A 21,257-nucleotide genomic window follows, 5' to 3' on the forward strand; every position below is an offset into this window, starting at 1 on the left:
CTGTCAGGGCGGGGCTGGAATCGTCCTGCTCAGCCAGAAAGTCTGTGCGTGGGGGTGGGGCTGTCAGAGACCACAGTCTGGAGCACGCCTCGCTTCTTTCCACCCTCCCCATCTCCGCAGCTACTCTTGGGCCTCTGCCAGCAGGCCAGACCACAAGCCACCAGGCCTCCCAGGACTGTGATGCCAGCAGGGAGGTTCCCTGCACAGGAACGCAACCTGGGTTGGGCGCACGGCCTCCTCCTGGGAGGAGGGTTGCCCTCTACGACGCCGATCCGCCCCTGGAGGCACACACACCTCAGTAGGCTGTTCACGTATAACCCTTTTGTGCCCTGGGTAATGGTAGCCCTCGGTGCAGGGGATCTGGTCTGCAGGTCCGACCTCTGGGTCCCAGAGTTCAAACTGTATCCCCACCAGGGAGAGGATTTCGGGTCCCAATTCACCCACAGGGAGCCCAAGCTGGGTCTATGTCTCTCAGCCTCTGAGTCGGCACCGTTCTCCTGGGAATACCGTGCCAGCAGGACCTGGGAGGGCGGGCGGGTAGGGAGCTCACAGTCGGAGTTCCCCTGAGTCAGGTGTAGGGTCCCAAATGGGAAGGTCCTGTTCCCTGGAGGTGCTCCGGCTTGTGGCTGTATTGTCTCTCTGGGCAGCCGCGGGTAGGGTCGGTGGAGGGGAGGATGGGGCAATATGGCGCCTGCCGCGCGGCTCGGGTCTGTGCACACGGAGGTGCCCGGAGGAAGTTGGGAACCTGGTGCCACGTCTGCTACAGGCTCACCGTTGGCAGGCGGCGGCGGTCTCTGGGCTGGTGTCCGCAGGTCTCTCCACCCGCTGGGGAGCCCACCAGCAGTCCCGAATGCAGGGGAGGGGAAACAGCAAATCCACCTACCCTTGCCGCTGGTCTCCGGGCTGCTCCGGTGGTCTCAGCCTCCAGTTCTCCTCTGCATCCTCCTCCCATGGAGTCTCCCGGGGTCTCAGGTACCCCTCCTTCCGGCTCTTGTCTGCTGTATGCTCGTCTTCTTGCTTCTTTCCTCTAATTTCTGCTAGAATCTGTCTTTTCTGCAGAGACACTCTGTCTGGCAGTGTTATTCATCCGCCATCTTGCTCCGCCCCCAGCTTGTCTCCTTTGTTATTTAATTCAAAGAATCTTTTGATTTCCATCTTGATTTCCTCATTTATGAAGTGACCATTCAGCAGAAGGTTGTTTAGTTTCCATGACTTTGTGTAGAAATGAGAGTTCCTGTTAGCATTGGTTTCTACATTTATTCCACTGTGATCTGAAAAGATACATGGTATGATTTCTATTTTTTAAAATTGTTTGAGACATGCTTTGTGTCCTAGGATATGGTCAATCTTAGAGAATGTCCCATGAGCTGCTGAGAAGAATGTATATTCAGTGGTTTTGGGGTAGAATGTCCTGTAAATGCCTGTAAGGCCCATTTGTTCTAGAGTTCTGTTTAACTCCATTATTTCTTTGTTGATCTTCTGTTTGGAGGATCTGTCCTGTGCTGTCAGTGGGGTGTTAAAGTCTCTGACTATTATGGTGTTGTTGTTTATTCATTTGTTTAGATCAAGAAGAGTTTGTTTTATGAATCTGGGTGCACCAAGGTTGGGTGCATATATATTTAGAATTGTTATGTCTTCTTGTTGAACTGTACCCTTCACCATTATTTAGTGACCTTCTTTGTCTTTTATTACTTTTGTTGATTTAAAAAGTAAGTTATCTGTAACCTGCACCGCCACACCAGCTTTCTTCTGGCTTCTGTTTGCTTGAAATATTGCTCTCCACCCCTTTACCCTTAGTTAACTGAATCCTTGAAGGTTAGATGTGTTTCCTGAAGGCAGCAGATACTTGGCTTGTATTTTTCTTATCCATTCGGTCAGCCTATGTCTCTTGAGTGGGAGTTCAAGCCATTCACATTTATTGAGATAACTGATAGGTGGGGCAGATTTCTGTTCATTATGTTGGGTTCAACTTTGTTGCTTTGTTTTCTCTCTTGAGACATTGTGGTTTCTGGGCTTTGATCTTTAACTTTTGAGTAGATTTACATTCGTGAGTGTTTATTGTGCTGATCCGTGGGTAACACTGTTTTGAATACTCTTGAAGGGCTGATCTTGTCTTGGTGAATTCCCTCAGTCTTTGCTTATCTGAGAATGTCTTTTTTTCTCCTTCATATACACAAAACTTAGTTTTTCAGGGAATAAGATTCTGGGCTGGGCATTATTCTGTTTCAGAAGAGTGAGAATGGGGCCCCTGTCTCTCCTTGCTTGTAAAGTTTCCCTAGGGAAGTCTGGCAAAATTGGGATTGGCTTTCCTTTGTATGTTACTTGCTTCTTTCGTCTTAAAGCTCTTAGAAGGGCCTCTTTAGTTGATATTTTGGTCAGTCTGATGGCTGCATGTCGTGATGTCTTCCTGTTTGCACTGAATCTCCCAGGGGTCTTCTGGGCTTCTTGAACTTGTGTATTGAGGTTTTTACCAAGGCCTGGGAAATTTTCCTCTATTATATCTTCAAATATCTTATCTAACCCTTGAGTGTTTTCTTCTTCCCCTTCGGGTAACCCTATGACCCTCACATTATGTTTCTTCACATAATCCCACATCTCTTGTAGGCTTTGCTCTTTTATCTTGTTTCTCGGCTCTATCTCTGTGACTAATTTATTTAATTGGAAGGTGTTGTCTCCAATCTCTGAGATTCTTTCTTCTGTTTTATCTACCCTGTTCTTGAGGCTTTCCACTGAATTTTTTTAGTTCCCTGAATTGATTCTTCATTTCCAGGAGTTCGGTTAGATTTTTCTTCATTGTTTCAATTTCTTTAGCGAATTTTTGTTCCGGGTTCTGGAATCTTTTTGCATTTTCTTTCTGTTGGTTTTCCATTTTTTCTTGCAAATCATTGAATTTTCTTATGATCCATGCTCATAATTCTTCTTCCATCATTTTAGGGGCCCGATTTTGTTTGATGTCCATTTCTGAGGGGCTGGTGGTCCTCTTTGGGGGTGTGCTTTCCATTTGGGTTTTCATATTTCCAGAGTTCCTTCACTGATTTCTTCCCATCTGGATCAGTTTTTGCTTATTACATTTAGGTTTTTGTTTGGGTAATGACACGACCTGTTTAGTCTCTGAGCCAGTAGGCAGTGTTTGTGGGTGAGATTCTACCACACCCTGTATGATGAGTCAGTAGATGCCATAAAAGGGTGTGTAGAATGTCCTCCCTGTCAGTAGGTGGTGCCTGCTGGGAGGAGCAGGCTATGCTGTTGGTTTTGGGTCCTGTACCCAGCTCTTGTTCCTCTGGGGAGGCACTCTTTTGCCTCAGGTGGTGGGTGGGGCCCTGGGACTTCCAGGTGTGTCGTTATTCTCCACCTCAGTGAGCGCTGGTCTGGGTATTGACAAACGTGAGTCTGGGCAGAACTGGGTTGGTTAAGCCTGCCCTCAGGCAGCCCAAATGCTGTTAGCCAGGGTCAAAGTTCTGTTCTCTGCTTCCGGGAATAGCTGTCAGGGAGGGGCTGGAATGGACCCACTCAGTCAGAAAGTCTGCGTGTGGGGGTGGGGCTGCCCGAGACTTGCAGTCTGGAGCACGCCCCGCTCCTTTACATCCTCCCCAACTCCACGGCTGCTCCTGGCCCTCTGCCAGCAGGCCAGACGCCACGCCACCGTGTCTCCCCTGGCTGCGATGCAGGCCGGGAGGCTTCCTGACTGAGTTGCCACCCGGGCTGGGCACACGGCCCCCCCTTGTCAGGAGGGTTGCCCTCAAGCACGCTGATCCACCCTTTAAGGCACACACACCCTAGCAGGCTTTTTCACGAATATCCCCTCTGTGCCCCGGGCAATGCGAGACCTGGGTGCATGGGATCTGGTCCGCAGGCCTGACCTCTGGGCCCCAGAATTCACTCCCTGGCCCCACCAGGGAGAGGAGTGCCAGTCCCAATTCACCCACAGGAGCCCAAGCTGGGTCGATGTCTCTCAGCCTCAGGGTCTGCCCCATTCTCCTGGAATCACTGGGCCAGCAGCACCTGGGAGGGCTGGCAGGTAGCGAGTTCACAATATGAGTACCCATCAGTCAGCTGAAGGGCCCCAAGAGGGAAAGTCCCATTCCGTGGAGATGCCTCTGGCTGGTGGCTAATTGTCTCTCTTGGCAGCCATGGATAGGGAAGGGGGAGGGGAGAATGAAGCAATATGGCGCCTGCTGCATGGCTCGGGTCTGTGCACACAGAGGTGGACCGAGGGAGTTGGGAGCCAGGTGCCACATCCGCTACAGGCTTACCGCTCACTGGCAGTGGCTGTTTCTGGGCTGGTGTCCACAGGTCTCTTCACCCACTGGGGAGCCCACCAGCAGTCCGAGGTGCAAGGGAGGGGAAAGTTAAGCGCTCCACCTACCCTTACCGCTGGTCTCCAAACTTCTTGGGAGGTCTCTTCTTCCAGTTCTCCTCCACAACCTCCTCCCGTGGAGTCTCCCGTAGTCTCCGGTACCCCTCCTTCCAACTCTCGTCCGATGTATGCTCGTCTGCTTGCTTCTTTCTTCTAATTTCTTCTAGAAACTGTCTTTTTTGCAGAGACACTCTGTCTGGCAGTGTTTCTCGTCCACCATCTTGCTCTGCCCCTCTTCTTCTAGAATTTTTAAGGTTTCATGCCTTAGGTTTAAGTCTGTTATCTATCTTCAATTGATTTTTTTTTTTTTTTTGAGACAGAGTCTCACTTTCTTGCCCAGGCTAGAGTGAGTGCCGTGGCGTCAGCCTGGCTCACAGCAACCTCAATCTCCTGGGCTCAGCGATCCTACTGCCTCAGCCTCCCTAGTAGCTGGGACTACAGGCATGCGCCACCATGCCCGGCTAATTTTTTTTTTTTGTATATATATTTTTAGTTAGTCAATTAATTTCTTTCTATATTTTGGTAGAGACGGGGTCTTGCTCAGGCTGGTTTCGAACTCCTGACCTCGAGCAATCCGCCCGCCTCGGCCTCCCAGAGTGCTAGGATTACAGGCGTGAGCCACCGCGCCCGGCCCTATCTTGAATTGATTTTTGTGAGAGGTGAGAGGTTTCATTCTTCTGCATGTAGCTATCCAGTTTTACCACCAACATTTATTGAAATGAGATTCTTTTCCCCAATGTATATTTTTGTGTTCTTTATCAAAGTTTAGATTATCATATGCGGATGGTTTCATCTCTGGATTCTCAGTCCTCTTCCAAAGGTCTATGCCTCTGTTTTTGTGACAGTACCATGCTGTTTTAGTTACTATAGCCTTGTAGTACAGCTTGAAGTCTGGTAGACTAATGCCTCCCAGTTTGTTCTTTTTACTTAAGATTGCTTTGGCTATACGAGGTCTTCTCTGTTTCAGTAAAAGCATGGAATTATCTTTCTCCCTGATCTGTAAAGAAGGATGATGGTACTTTGATAGGGATTGCATTAATTCTGTAGATCAGTTCAGGTAGTGTGGATATTTTAAAGATATTGATTCTACCAATCCATGAGCAAGTTAGATTTTTCCATCTGTTTACATCTTCTAGAATTTCTTTTCTTAGTGTCCCATAGTTCTCCCTGTTTATGTCTGTCACATCTTTTGTTAAATATATTCCTAGATATTTAATTTTCTTTGAGGCTATTGTAAAAGGTATTGTGTTTTTTATTTGAATTTTGGCTTGCCTGTTTTTAGCATATAAGAATGCCTCTGATTTTTGTGTATCGATTTTGTATCCCGAGACTTTACTGAATTCATTTATCAATTGTGCGAGTCTCTTCATTGAATCCTTGAGGTTTTCTAGATATAATATCATATCGTCAGCAAAGAGCAAGAGTTTTACCTCATCTACCCCCATTTGGACACCCTTAATACCCCTCGCTTGTCTAGTTGCTCTAGCAAGGACTTCCAGCACCATGTTGAATAGAAGTGAAGATAGCGGGCAACCATTTCAGGTTCCAGTTCTAAGTGGGAATGGTTTCAATTTTTCCTGATTCAGTATGATATTGGCCATGTGTTTGTCATAAATGGACTTGACAATTTTAAGGTATGACCCGTCTATATTGAGTCTTTGATTTGGTTCTCAGTTTGACTATGTTGGTGTATAGGAATGCTACTGATTTCTGTACATTGATTTTGTAACCTGAGACTTTCCTGGATTTGTTCATCAATTCCAATAGTATCATGGCAGAACCTTTGGGGTTCTCTAGATATACGATCATATTGTCATCAAAGAGCGAAAGTTTGACCTCTTCTGCCCCCATTTGGATGTCCTTGGTTTGCTTCTCTTGTCTGATTGCTCTGGCTAGGACTTCTAGCACTATGTTGAATAGAAGTGGTGACAGAGGCCAACCTTGTCCAGTTACAGATCTAAGCGGGAATGCCTTCAATTTTTCCCCATTCAGTATGGTGTTGGCTGTGGGTTTGTCATATATGGCTTTTATCATTTTGAAGTCAGGTCCCGTCTATGCCTCTTTTGTTAAGTGTTCTTATCATAAAAGGGTGCTGAACTTTGCTTTTTCTGTGTCTATTGAGAGGATCATATGGTCTTTGTCTTTACTTCTATTTATGTGGTGGATTACGTTTATAGATTTGCAAATGTTGAACCATCCTTGCATCTCTGGGATGAAGCCAAACTCTGACACTTATTTAACAGTGTGACCTTGGGCAATCCACTTAGACTTTCCTTGCCTCTATTTTTTTTAATTTGCAAAATGGGGATAAGATTGTTGTGGGGATTAAAAAGCACTTAGAGCAATGCCCAACACATAGAAAGCACTATTTAAGAGTTAGCTATTATAGTTAGTCTTCAACATGCGCTGCAAACATCTTACTCAACAATCAGAAAATTGCTAGAAAACCCTGTGAGGTAGGTATTTTCCTTACTATACCCATATGAGGAAACTTAAGCAATGAAAAGTCAAACAAAATGACCAAAGTCACACAACTACAGAGTGGCAGAGCCTTTAGATGCTGCCTAGTCCAAGGCTTTCATTTCACAGAAGAGCGAACTGAAGCTCAAGATAGGAGCAGGACATGCCTCAAGTCATTTAGTGAGTCAGTGGGCCTAGAACTGGGCCTACAACTCAGCAACGGGGCTCTTCCTGTCAGTGGTTCTCCAACTTTGGAGTGCATTAGAATCCCCTGGAGGGCTTGATAAAGCAAATTGCTGGTTCCCCTGCCCAGAGGTTCTGATTTAGTAGGTGTGGGGTAGGACTTGAAAATTTGCGTTTCTAATAAATTCTCAAATGATGCTGGTCTGGGGATCCTACTGTGGGGACCACCACAGCACTCCGTGGGTCATACATCTTCTTTCCTCTTCCTCATGGACTACACAGTCTGTGATCTACAAACACTTTGAAAGAAATGGGAACCAGTGATGGCAGCTAAAGAAAAATACATAGCTAGCAGCAAGATGGCAGGGTGACTAACCAACAGTCCTTATTTGTGTGGGACTCTCATAGTTTTAAAATGGAAAGTTCTGCAGCTCTGAAAACCCCTCAGTCCCAGGAACACAGGGATGATTGTTAAGTCTAGATGAAGGTGAACAAAATTCAGCGTCAGTTAACTGCCAAACACAAAAGGACATACTTACAGAGAATGTGGTAATTCCCGCTGAGTTTGTTTGAAAATGACTCATTCATTTATTCTTCTTCCAACAAATCTCTATCATGAACTATTTGTAAGACACTGTGTAAGGTGCTGTCTCCTGACCCTATTGATCCCATCCCACCATAGCAAAAGGTAAAAGTGACTCTATAGTGAGCTTGGTAGACACAGAACCATGCTTATATAATCAGGGACACCTGGAAGAGATGTGAAAAAAGAAACATCTCACATAGAAAATTTTCTATGTACCATAGTCAGCACTCAAATAATTACCTTTCCTCTTTATTCAGTGTACTGAAGGGAGTACAATGTTGAGAAGGATTGATTGAAAATTTAGGAGAAGGAGGGTGAAATAATTAATTAATCAAGGTCCCAGGAGACACAGAAGGTAAGCGGGCAAAGGGGCATCGGGGTAAATTGATTTTTGTTTTGTCCTCATCTTTCCAGGGCCATGAGGATGCCCTTTGCTTGTCATAAATAAATGTTGACCTCAGTTATGGTATAATTTTCAATGCTAATTTACACAAAATTTCAAAAAAGGTAAATGTCCTCATGAAAATTAATTGTGCATATCATGAGGACTGCATAATAGTAGAGAGAAAATATTGCATGGTAAGATGTTGTTACTTCTGTTATGATTGCTAGAGGTTATACACTCTAAGTGTATAAAGGTTATTATACACTTTGATAATAAACTTAATTATCAATCCTTTGACCTAAGAGGAAAAAAATTTTCATGGAAGATCCCCCCAAATTCCTATATAGTACAAATAAAATACAGAAATATTTTTAGAACACATTTTGAAGCCCTGGACAGGTCAATAAAATAATACATATACTACCAAATGTGACCTAGAAACTCCCTGAAAACATCAGATTAGGCTCTATTCTCTGTCAGAATACTGAATTTGCTTTGCTTGGTGACTCCTATCTTCACTAATAATGTTTGTTTTTTTTTTTTTTCCTATTGTGTGCATCCTAGCTTAGATTCTCCTTCATCATTCTACAGTGGCCAATGTGGCTATTGTACAGCTTCACTTCCAATGAAAGCTAGGGGAAAAGAAGCCTTATACCACCCTTCCCCATACATAAAGAAGCCATTTAAAAAATAAAAGAAGCAAGATATTCAATTTGATCCAGTCAATTCTTGGCAAATATCACATATAATATTTGGCAAATATTATATATATTATATATAACATATAATATATATAATATGTGATATTATATATCACATATAATATTTGGCAAATATCACATATAATATGTGGCAAATATCATATATAATATTTTAAGAGATGAGGGGACCAGCAGAATTCTGACCAGCAGAAGTGGAAGAAAACAGATTACATTCTAAATGCCAGCAAATTGCCAAAACACAAACTTGGATAATAATCTCCAGTTCTCTGGAGGCACATCATCTACCATGCTGAATTCTCTGAACAATCTTACAGAACAACCCTATGTAGTCTCTCTCTCTCTCTCTCTCTCGTGTGTGTGTATATGTGTGTGCGCATGGAAACATGGAAACTCACAAGTCTCTAAAAACTTTCTGCAATTATCCCTCACAGAATTACCAAACTGATGAGTCTGTTCAACAGGAGCTGTTGTGACTTCCTAACTCTTTGAGGGATGATTTGGATGGAGATAACACTTCTCAGAAAATAAAACACTATATTTGAACTCAGATCCCAACTTATCACTGAGCTTGTCCTGCCAACCAATTCCTACAATGTCTGGAGTTGTGTTAGACTATAGAGAAAGATCCAGTGTTTCAAGTTAAACCCTTCAATCTACAGGCCTATGTAAAGCACTGCACTGTTCCAAGGTATCCTTTAGCCCATGGGTTTTTCAAAGTATGGTCTGAAGACATATGGAGGGGTCCCTGAGGCCCTTGTAGTGGGTCTGTGGGTTAAAAATTTTCTTTATAAGAACATTAAGATGATATTTATTTTTTTCATTGTCATTATCTCATGAGTTCTACAGAGGACTTTTCCAGAGCCTACATGACATGTGATGTTGTCATCTCTCTGGTAGCTGAGAAATGTGTACTTCTGTCGTGGCCCGATTACAGAACGGGGAATGACATACACAGAACATATACTTAAGACACAGACAGACAGAATTGGCTGCAGCCCCAGAAGAAAAAAGGACACAGAGACAAGAGACGGTTTCGGACTGTAGCACTGGAAAAGTGCTGGTCAATTTATTATACACAGTTTAATTGGGCAAGTGTCCCACAGCTATTTTCTCATGCCAGCTACTTTCCCAGCTACTTTTTGGTACGTGACTTCCCATGGCCAACAACACCTGCTTTTCCAGTCAAAGCAAAAAGCATGGCCTTCTACAAGAGATCTCTTTGATGTTTTGCACCACTTTCGGATAACAAACAATCTCGGCTCGAGTGCGAGACCTTGAATTCTAGGCCATCTTGCAAGTGCCTAGCACCGCGTGCTGGTTACCAGGTAACCTTGGCTTGCATGCAAGGCCATAGGTTCTTGGCCGTTTGCCAGGAGAAACAGTTCCTTCAGCCGGTCAACAAGCCACGTCCTGCTAATCGTGGGAACAAACAATGGACTCCCGTTCTGCTGACTCGGGGTCTCAGCCAATCTGACCCTGGGACGGCTCAATTCAGCTTCCTTCATACTTCCATGTTCCTTGAGCTTTAAACATTTCTCAGTCTTTATATCTGATATAATTAGTATCAATAGAAAGATCCCACACCCAAGAACTCTTTGGGGAACCTCAGTAACTTTTAAGAGTGTTCAGGTATCCTAAGACCAGAAATTTTGCAAATTGCTGCTTTATCAAGATTTTGTTATTTCTAGACTGTCTTTCTTTCTAACTGATGTAGCTGGAAAAAATTTTTACCTTATGACTATTATTGCTTTCCTATTTATATGGAGATTATTATTCTAAAGTAGATTGACCAAAATTATATCAAAAGCTTTAAAAAACATGTTGGGCCCATGTTATAACTTGGGGAAGACAGATACCACACTTAGATGGCCTGACATCAGATAACTCAGAGCCCTACTCTTTAACAAGCTTCCCCTACTAAAGAAAGGGACAGCTTCTGTTTTGTGGGATGGAGTAAGGAGACAATCTGAAGTAGGTTTTGACACAATATTATTCTACTGATACGAAATTCCTGTGGCAAGGGTACCAGGTATATTCATAATCCTGATGCTGTCAATTTTAAGCCTGAAGCCCCAAGAGACGAGCAGTGTTTAATACATCATCTCTTGTTAAATAGCAGCCACAGAGTTGGTGGTAGCCAATGAAGCATTCCCTTCCGTGTAGGGCACGCCAGTTGTCTATGAATAGGACCTGTTAATGGGCAACGAGAGAGACAAAAAACACCATCAGAACAAAGGCAGATCAAAGTAACCTAAATCAGAAGAGATCATTTAAAAGAAAAGCTTTAGGTTGTTCTCTGGTTACATTCAACGAGGTATGTTTCTTTTGAAATTAAATGGACTTTTCGAAATTAAGATGTGTATAGCCCTGTAGTAGGCTAAACGGAAGTTACAAAGGCAATAGTAGGTAATAGCCCCTGCACTGGAGGTGCTTCTGTTTTTTGAGTAAATGTTCTCTTAGTAAAGCAAATCAAGTAGTTGTTTTCTTTTTTTCTTTTCTTTTCTTTCTCTTTACTTCTTATTCTATACTTTCTCAAAGGGTTAAACTATTTCATTATGTTTTATGCTAAGTTGAAAATGTTTTTCATCCAGTGGAAATATCAAGATTTAAGAAAATGGAATCATGAAGCTGGAAGGACCCTTAGGAATCATCTAGTTAAACCCCCTCATCATATAAATAGAGTCACTGATGCCTAGAGATGGGATAGGGCCTGCTTCCAGGTTATTCAGTGAGTGAGTGGCAGGACCAGGGCCAACCCCCAGGACTCTTTTTCCCTTTTTCCTGTGCAACATATAAATACTAATATTGTGACTCACATAATAAATAAGTACCCGTTCTTCAACTGCTTCAGTATAATGAGCTTACTTGACATCTTTAGAGTTTAGGACCTACCTACCTTGCCAGGCCTTAGTTTGAGTCAAAACTCATTCTCAGGTCTCCTCAACTCTATTGTTAGAGTCCGATGTGCTATATACCAATGATGGACAACATCATAAGGTACGGTATTGATGATAGCCCGGTCATAGTTGTTGTACCTAACATGGAAAAATGAGAAGAAAGATCTCAAACACATGTTAAAGACATCTGTTGTTTATTGAACAATTTTATATAAGGCTTTCCCTATGTTCACTACTTGCCCCAGAGATGAAGCGACAATAAGTCAATGTTCTCTCAGGAATATAAGATTGGAGTGAGGAACTCCACTGGCTGTTGACCATATTTTGTTTTTCTTTGGAGAATCTGGGGGTGGGGGATAGAAGTTAAGTTCCACTTGGTTTCTCCAAACCTAGGATAAGATGTTTTATCTAAAGCACTTTGCATAGAGTAAATCCTTATGGGCTAAAGTTCATGGGACCACTGGGGAAAGCTCTGAGCTTTCTCCTCACCAAGCTGAAGTGGACAAGAGAAGAGAGGCTGTACTAACAAAGCTTTCTTTTTAACAGGATGGCTGATACCTTCTCAAGTGTCTTTCTTTGTTGCAGATATCCCAGCTATAACTTAGTAGGCAGTTCGCCCAGGGATCTTCATTCATTCATTCAACCCTAACATTTATATGAGTACTGGCTATGTGCTAGGCAGCGTGTCAGGCATTAAAGACACAATGATGAATAAATATAGCAGACATGATCTCAGCCTTAGTGGAGTCTATATTGTATTGAGGAATACAGGTGATAAACAAGTAATAAATACATAAAAATAAGCAAGATAAATTCAGCTAGTTACAGATGCTATGAAAAATAATAATGCTATCTGATAAAGAGTCACTGGGAAATCTATTGCAGATGGAGTGTTGAGTGAAGGACTTTTTGAAGAAGTGACATTTGAGCTGGTTCCTATATGGTAAGAAACTAACCATGTGACAAGCTGAGGAAAGAGTGTTCCAGGCAGAGGGAACAGCAAGTACAAAGTGTTGGGGTGGAATGGAGCAAGAAGGCCATGTAGTTGGAGTTGAGTAAGCAAGGGGAATAATGGTGGAAGAAATGATGTGGAGGAGGTTTCTGGGGGCCGTGTCACGTATGTATAGCCATGCAGGCCATGGTAAAGACTTTGGATTTTATTCTGAGTACTACTGAAAGCCACTGAAAAGCCTTGGCTAAGATAACGGATTTCTGTTTCACCTAAGGCAAATTAACTTTTTACTGAAGTTAATTTCTTGGATGTGTAGAAAGCAAATATTTTAACCCATTCTGAGAGTTGGTTTATTCGCTCTAATGATAGTTTCCTTGGCTGTGCAGAAGCTTTTTAATTTGTGATATATATATAGTCATGGAATACTATTCAACTTCAAAAAACAGTGGTGAACTATGACCTCTTATATTATCCTGGAGAGAGATTGAGCCCATCCTTCGAAGTGAGGTATCACAAGGATGGAAAAACATGCACCATGTGTACTTGCCATCAAATTGGTACTAACTGATCAACACTAATGTGTTCATTCACATTGTAGTAATACTCTTGCGGTGTCGGCTGGGGCAGGGGGGTAAATCCACAAGTAATGGAAGTGAAGCGCACTGTATGGGGGAAGGACGCATTTGTAGCCCTGGCTTGGGCGAGGCAAATGCATTACATGTAACCAGTATGTTTGTACCCCCATAATATCCTGAATTAAAACAAAATCTGTTAATTCACTGAAGTTAATTTTCTGTATGTATACATACAGCAAAGTGTAAAAATCATAATAAGCTTGAAGAATTTTCATGATGTGATCACATCCATATCGGCACCACCAGAACCCCAGAACCTTCCCGTGGGCCCCTTTCTAGTCACACCCTTTCCCCCAACCCATTGGTAACTACCATCCTGACTTCTATTACCCAAAGATTGGGTTTGCCTGTTTATATAAAACTTTATATAAATGGAATCACACAGGATGTACTCATTTGTGGCTAGCTTCTTTCATTTAATATTAAATATTATGTTTAGGAGACTCATCATTGTCTAGCAGTAATTAATTCATCTTTGGTGCTAAATAGAATTTGATTCTGTAACCACACTGCAATTTATTTATCCATTCTACTGTTGATGGAAATTTGAGTAGTTTACAGTTTGGAACTGTTACAGATAATGCTGCTATGAACATCCTATTACATGCCTTTTGATGAACATATATATTCATTTCTGTTTGATATAAACTTAAGTATGGAATTTCTGGGTCATAAGGTATGTGTATGCTCAGCTTCGATAAATACTGCCAAAGATACTCTTTCCAAAGACAAATGTCTCTTTTCAAAGATACTCTTTTCAAAGAGAAATACACTTATAGCACAAATGTGCTATAAGTGTAAAACTCACATTGGATTTTGAAGACTTGGAATAAGAAAAGATTATAAAATAGCCCAGTAATGTTTAAATTGGCTATATACTGAAATGATAATATTTTGGATATATGGGGTTAAATTAAATATAATATTAACATGTTTAAAAAAGAGAAACAAACATCCAATGGTGCCCTTTTTGGACATCAGACGGTATTCATTAGTGTTAGATAGTACATGGCACAATCAGAGCCAATATTCTTAGTTTTCTCATATATAACATGAGCATAATAAACACCTGCTTAGCTGATCTCACAGGACTACTGTGCGAATTGAATGAAGGAATGTAATAGTCCTTCGATGAGCCGTGCCTGGAGGTAGAATAGAGTGAGGAAGCATAGTCTTCACCAAGGTCTCGACACCCATTGTCGCCTCCAGAAACCTCCAGTGCTCTATTAGGCACTTGCACAAATATTATTTCATTCACTCCTTTCATCATCCCGGAAGGGAAGGTGTTATTAACCTCCTTTTACATGTAAGGCACCTGAAACTTAGATAGGTTGAACCTGCTATAGAGTTTATAAGTAGCAGAGAGGTTTTGAAATCAGGTCTCCCTAATACCTTAACTCATGGTTTATACCACAGAGCAGAAACATGATCTTAATTCCTGTGTATGCTTATTCATAAAACCAAATTTTTACATATTTTAACTGTAATCTCTTGACCCCAAATAGAGATTTACAGTTTACAAATGTTTTCATACACATTACCTCATTGACCTGCTATCTGATAACTCTGTGACGGAAGTAGTACAGCTATTATTAGCTTACTTTATAGATAAGGAAAATAACGATAAGGCCTGTGATTTGCCCAGGGTTACATAGGATCTAGTATTCACTATTTATATTAGATGATGTTGTTTCCTAAAGCCAATAGCAGGATGCAGAAGGAAAAGTCTATGACAAATTAGCAAAATGGTTGTGCAATGTTCTTTTGATTAGAATGAGACTATTTCTGGACTTTTGCACAAAGTGATGTCATCAAATTATTGTGTAATATTTCTTTTTTTTTTTCTTGGCTTTGATATGAAGCAAGAGAGATCTAGAAGTAGGGAAAAGCAAATAAAATAGGCATTTATCTGACAAGAAAACCTAGGAAAGTTTAACAAAACTATTCCTCTTATTATTTCACTGACAGACAATGAAAGATTTTCCAAGTAAAGAGAGCTCAGTGATTGAGTGGATTGTGGTGGAAGTGAAAGATGATGGACACTGAAGTCAAATAGATCACCATTACGATCTCAGTTCGGATGTGTGACCTTGGAGGAGCTATTTGACCTCCTTGAGCCTCAGTTTCCCCACCTGAAAACTGATGTTAATAATAAATACCTTATACAGTTGTTATGAGGATTATATAAAGCATTATATATTACACCCTAACACTGTGCTTGACACAGTGGAGGTAAATAATAGGAGGTAAATAAAGGAGGTAAATAATGTTAGCTAAAATAAAAACTGGTTAGCTATCTCAAGCCACAAAAACAAGCCCTAGAAACCATGAACATCTTCACAGTGAGTTAGTTATACTCAGACTTGGAGGACAAGGTTAGACTAAGCTTTGAATAATAGTGGCTGAAGAATAGGCAAGTAATTATATCTAAATAGTTACATTTTAAAACCCCTTGCTCTAAAATGTTTAATAAAGTTTTAAAATGCTTTTGTGAATAGTCGTTATGCTTAACTGTTACAATATCCCACTTGTAGAAAAACCTTACTTATGTATAATACAAAGCATCCTATATTTTTATGTCATTAAAAATATTAAGCACTGGGTTCTGCTCTGGTAATGGCTGGGTAAACTCCTATTTGATCCACCCCATTGTCCCACAGGTGACAATTAAAAAGCTCTAGGCAAAATATAAAAAACAACTGCCTGAAGATAGTGTACAGGCAGATTCTGGAGGAGAGTTGACATATGGAAGAAACAAACTGCATTGGGTGAGTTTCCCAGTTCCATGGCATATAGCCTGAGGGCATGCCACAGCCTGTACCTGCACCATATAGGGAAGTTAAAACTCCAAAAGAAAACCCTGGGTCTTTCTGGTCTGAAGAACCAGAGGACAGAGTTTGGGCAACTGCTGCAACCAGAAAATGAAGAGGAAATCCTGGGAAAAAAGAGATTCAGAAAAGTAGAGCACTAAACTATGTGTATAAGCTAGATGATCACTGAATTTCCCATGAACAAGGCAGACTCCCAGAATTCCATCTAAAGATAAAAATAACTGAACGGAACTTTGAGCTACCAAAGAACAGAGTTTGAATTTTGAGTACAGCTAAATTAATTGCCCATTAAAACAAAAGCAAAAACAGTAACACCCTTTGGAGAAGCATAACAGAATCCAAAATCTCACTGACATTATATTCACATTGTCCAGGATGCAATCCAAAATTATTCAATATAACAAGAACCAGGAAAATGTGACTGATTACTAAGGGAAAAGACGATTGATCAAGGCAAACCTTGAGATGTCCCAGGTGTTGGAAATAACAGACAAGGATTTTAAAGCAGCTATTATAACTACGTGCAATGAGGTAAAGGAAACTATGCTTGCAATGAAAGGATAGAAAACCTCAGCAAAGAAAAAAAATTTAGAAACCCTAGATCTATAAAAAAAATGAAAATTCTAGAACTGAACAATACAATATCTGAACGAAAATATCTACTGGGTGAGCTTAACAACAGAATGATGTCAACAGATAAAACAGTCCGTGAATTTGAAAACCAGATGACTTTGTTTGATCTATCTGAAGAACAGAGAGAAAAATTTTCTTTTTTCTCTCTTTTTTTCTCTTCTTAAACTTAATTTTCTATACTTTTTTTTTCATTTTTTTTACAAGAAGTGGCCAATAACAGGGAATGAGAGAAAATTTTTCAAAAAGAAAAGGACTTGTGGGACAGTATCAAAAGGTCTCACCCATGTGTAATTGGAGTCCCAGAAGTATAAGAGAGAAAATAAGGCAGAAAAGAAATCTGAAGAAATAATGACCAAAATTTGGTGAAAGATATAAATTTACAGATGAGTGGCTACAAGGGTTTACACTATGTCAAGTGAAGCATTTACAGTTCCAGGAAAGGTACCGTGGCATAGTCTCTGTGAAGTTCTGTCAGCTCAGGTCAATATCAGTGAATACTGAGGTGGTCCTCAGCAATAAAAGCTGTGGTTGTCAACAGCTGTGGTGACTGCTAGTGTTTTTAGGTTCCTCAGTGGTGAAGGCTGCTGGGGTCTTTTTTCTTTCCTCTTCTCCCATGGAGGGAAGTTCTAGCTGAGGGGATCCTTTATTGGTACTGTGTCTGTCATGCTAGCATGAACACAGCTGTGTCTGGAAACCAGGGAGAATGTGTGCTTATTGCAGTAGTGGCGCTGGTGTTTGGAACCCAGACACTCAAAGCAGTAGTGGAACTGTGATTCTGAGCTAGGGGTGCTTGGAACTACCATGATGCCTGGAACTTCAGCTATGAACACACTTGGTACAGCAATGGCACAGGTATCTGAGGTGCAAGTGTGTGCATATTGCCCATAGAGCCAGGGTCTAGGTCTCTGGGGTACACTGCAGTGAGTTATTCCTGGGTATAGCAGGATGCAGTAGGGTCAGAGGCCCATGGATAACAGGGTGCAACAGTGGCCTGAGCCCTGGGCTGGGCTTCACAGCAGCATGTTCCTGAAGACAGGTCACAAATGGGACATAGGTCCCAGGGGATTGTGGGGTGCAGAGCAGGAGCACCATGGCCCTCATGATGGTGGATCAAAGCTACAACTTAGGATCCCAGAGGCAGAGCACAGAATAGCAGCAGTATGGCCCTAGTGATGGAAAAATGAAACTGTGACTCAGAATTCCAGACGTGTGATGCAGAGCAGTGACAGTGCAGCCCTGGTGATTGGTTCAAAGCTGTGACTCAGGACCCAGGGGATGGGGAAGAGCAGTAGAAGTGCAGCCCCCATGATGACAGAATTAAGCCATGACTCAGGACCCAGAGAGTGGAGTGCAGAGAAGTTGTAGCACAGCTCTGGTGATGATATGTCACAGCTGAGATTTAGGCCCCAGGTGGTGGCGCAGAGGACAGCACAGCTCTAGTCCCATAGCTGGCAAACGAGTTTGGTGTTTTGATCCTGGATGGTGGGGCACAACAGCAACTTGGTTCCCTGGGGACAGGGCTCAGTGCAACAGTAGCTCCAGCCCCAGGGAGGGGGCACAGTGACAGCTCCTTCTCTAGGGAAGCACTGAAGTGTGGGTTCTGGCCAAGCCTGTTAGCTAGGCTCATCATTGATGAAGACTGAAAGAGTCCTCAGTAGCTAAAGCTGAAGGTGTCCATGATAGTTAGGAAGATTGGCTGGAATCTCTCTGTTCTGCTTTTCCCCATAGCAAATGGATCCCTCTTGGTTCTGAGCTGCTCTGGAGTAGGGGATGGGGTGATGTAAGTAAAATACATTTTACCCTTTCCTATGTCTCCATCCTCAGTTCTTGCACTCCACAAGGTTTCTGCTGCTTTGTAGTCTGGAGCTCTCCCAGAGCTATTTTCATTGGTATGCAGTTGTTTATTTGTTGTTTTAGTGGAGGAGATGAGTGTTGGTACCTCTACCTTGCTGGTGTTCTCAGAGTCACATCTTTAAAGTGTTGAAAGATTCAACCCAGAATTTTATACCAATTGAAAATATCCCATAAAAGCAAAGAAGAAATAAAGATTTTTAGATGAACAAAAACTGAGAATTTCTAGCACACCTACCATACAAGATATGCTAAAGGAAGTTCTGAAGGCAGAAGGAATGCAACAGGGGTTAGAAACTTGGATCTACACAAAGAGATTAAGAACCTTGATTACAGAATAAATGTACTCAAAATGCAATATTTTCTTTCATTTTAAGGGCATTAAAAGATAACAGTTTAAAGCATTAATGGTAACAATGTATAGGATGTTTATAGCATATGTAAAAATAATATATAACAACAATGGCACAAGGGATGGATACAGTCTTTACACTACACAAGAACTGGTATAATATTACTGGAAGGGGACCTCAGATTATTTTAAAATTTATACTGTAAACTCTAAAGTAACCACTTAAATAGTTTAAGAGATCTAAGTGATCTTAGTAGAGGAGATAAAATGGAATCATATAAATTGCCCAATTAAAAACAGAGAAGGCATAAAAAGAGGGAAAATAATTCACAAGACCTGTAATAAATAGAAAACGACTAGCAAGATGACAGATTTTAATTCAACAATATTAGTAATAATTTTAAAGCAAATAATCTAAAAACACGAGTAGAAAAAAGAAATAGGTTGTATAAAAAAGTAAGGTCAAACTATATGGTGTCTACAACAAACCAACGTTAAATATAAAGACATATAAGTAATGAATTGGAGAAAGAGATAGCATCAAACACTAACCAAAAGAAACCTAGTTGAATTATGTTAATTTCAGACAGAGTAGACTTCAGAAAAAGGAATATTACAAGGGATAAAGAGACAATACTTAATGATAAAGGAATCAATTTTACAAGAAGACACAAAAATCCTATGCAGGTATGTACCTAACAACAAAGCTTCAAAGTATGTAATGCAAAAACTGATAGAGATAAAAACAGAAATAGACAAATCCACAATTATAGCTATAAATTTCAACACCTCTCTCTAAGCAATTAGTAGAACACACAGAAAGAAAATCAACAAGGATATAGACAACTTTAACAGTGTAATCAAACAGCTTTATCTGAATTTTTAAAATACGCTATCCTAACAACAGCACAATACACTTTCTCATCAAATGCACATGGAACATTCACTAAAATAGACCATATTCTTGGCCATAAAATAAACATGAACACATTTAAAATAACAGAAATCATCATGTAAAGTATATTTTCAGACCATAACAAAGTTAAACTATAAATAAATAATATAAAGGTATTTTTAAATACTCAAATATTAAGAAACAAAACAATATACTTCTAAATAACCTATGGATCAAAGAGTAAATCTTAATGGAAATGTAAAAATATTTTAAACTGTGTGAAAATGAAAATACAAAATGTCAAAATTTGAGTGTGCAGCAAGAGCAGTACTGAGAGTAAAATTTAGAGAAGTTAATGTGATATCAGAAAAGAAGAAAGACATAAAATCAAAAACCTAAGCTACTACCTGAGGAAACTGGAGAAAGAAGAGAAAATCTTAAATTAGGGCAGAAATCAATAAAATTGAAAACAGAAAAACAATAGAGAAAAATCAATGAAACTGAACTCTGGTTATTTGAATAGATCAATAAAATTGAAAAAAAAAAAAAACAAAAAACAAAAAACCCTGTAGCCAGGTTAACAAACAAAAAATATGGAAGAGAAGAAGTACCAATATGAGGACTGAAACAGAATAATACATCATTGCTGATCCTACAGACCTTGAAAGTATAGCAGGGGGACTACTACAATCAATCTAGCCTATACACTTAGATTATGTGAATCAATTCCTTAAACACACAAGCTAAAAATGTACCTCAAGGAAAAATAGATAATTTGAATAGCCGGACATCCATTTAAGAAACAAATTTTGTAGTTAAAATATTTTTAAAAAGAACCCCCCAGGCAAGATGGTTTCACTCATCAATTTTACCAAACATTTAAGTAAAACATACCAATTTTATAGTCTCTTTCAGAAAGCAAAATAGAGAAAACTACACCACTCATTTTATGAAGCCAGTATCATCCTAACGTCTAAATCAAAGATGTTACAAGAAAAAAAATGCACTAAAGGCCAATATCGCTCAGGAACATAGATACAAACATTCTTACTAAGATATTAGCCAATTAAAGCTAGCAATATATAAAAAACATAATACACCAAGATCAAGTGGGGTTTATCCCAGGAATTCAAAGTTGGTTCACCATTCAAAAATTAATAAATGTAATTCTCATATTGTCAGACTAAATAAGAAACACCAAATGACCATATAAATTTATGCTAAAAATATTCAACAAAATTAAATATTTATTCGTGATAACAACTCTCAGCAACTTAGAAATAGAATATTAGCCTTAACCTAATAAAAGCTATCTATGTAAAACCTACAGTGAACAATTGAGTGATTTTCCATTGAGATTGGGAACAAGGCAGATATCCTTTCTCACCACTACTATGAAACATTGTACTGAAATTCCTAGCTAGTGCAATAAGACAATAAATAAAAGGTATGCATATTAGAAAGGGAAAAAATATCTTTATTTAGAAAATCCCAAATAATCTACAATAAAGCTCCTGG

The 21,257-nt window shown here is 40.5% G+C and overlaps 1 long non-coding RNA gene across 1 annotated transcript in view; it reads right to left on the reverse strand.

The window, feature by feature from the left end:
- Positions 1-9,724: 9,724 nt before the first annotated feature.
- LOC105861952 (uncharacterized) overlaps positions 9,725-21,257 on the reverse strand; it is a 106,282-nt gene continuing 94,749 nt past the window's right edge. Inside the window, exons 3-4 of the long non-coding RNA XR_001149812.2 lie at positions 11,590-11,728; positions 9,725-10,883 (exon numbers count right to left, since the gene is read on the reverse strand). This is a non-coding gene — a long non-coding RNA (uncharacterized LOC105861952). The remainder of the gene's footprint in view (positions 10,884-11,589; positions 11,729-21,257) is intronic.

This window comes from Microcebus murinus, unplaced genomic scaffold (genome assembly GCF_040939455.1).
Source record: "Microcebus murinus isolate Inina unplaced genomic scaffold, M.murinus_Inina_mat1.0 scaf005_hap2_Mmur4.0, whole genome shotgun sequence".
Taxonomy (NCBI): Eukaryota; Metazoa; Chordata; class Mammalia; order Primates; family Cheirogaleidae; genus Microcebus; species Microcebus murinus.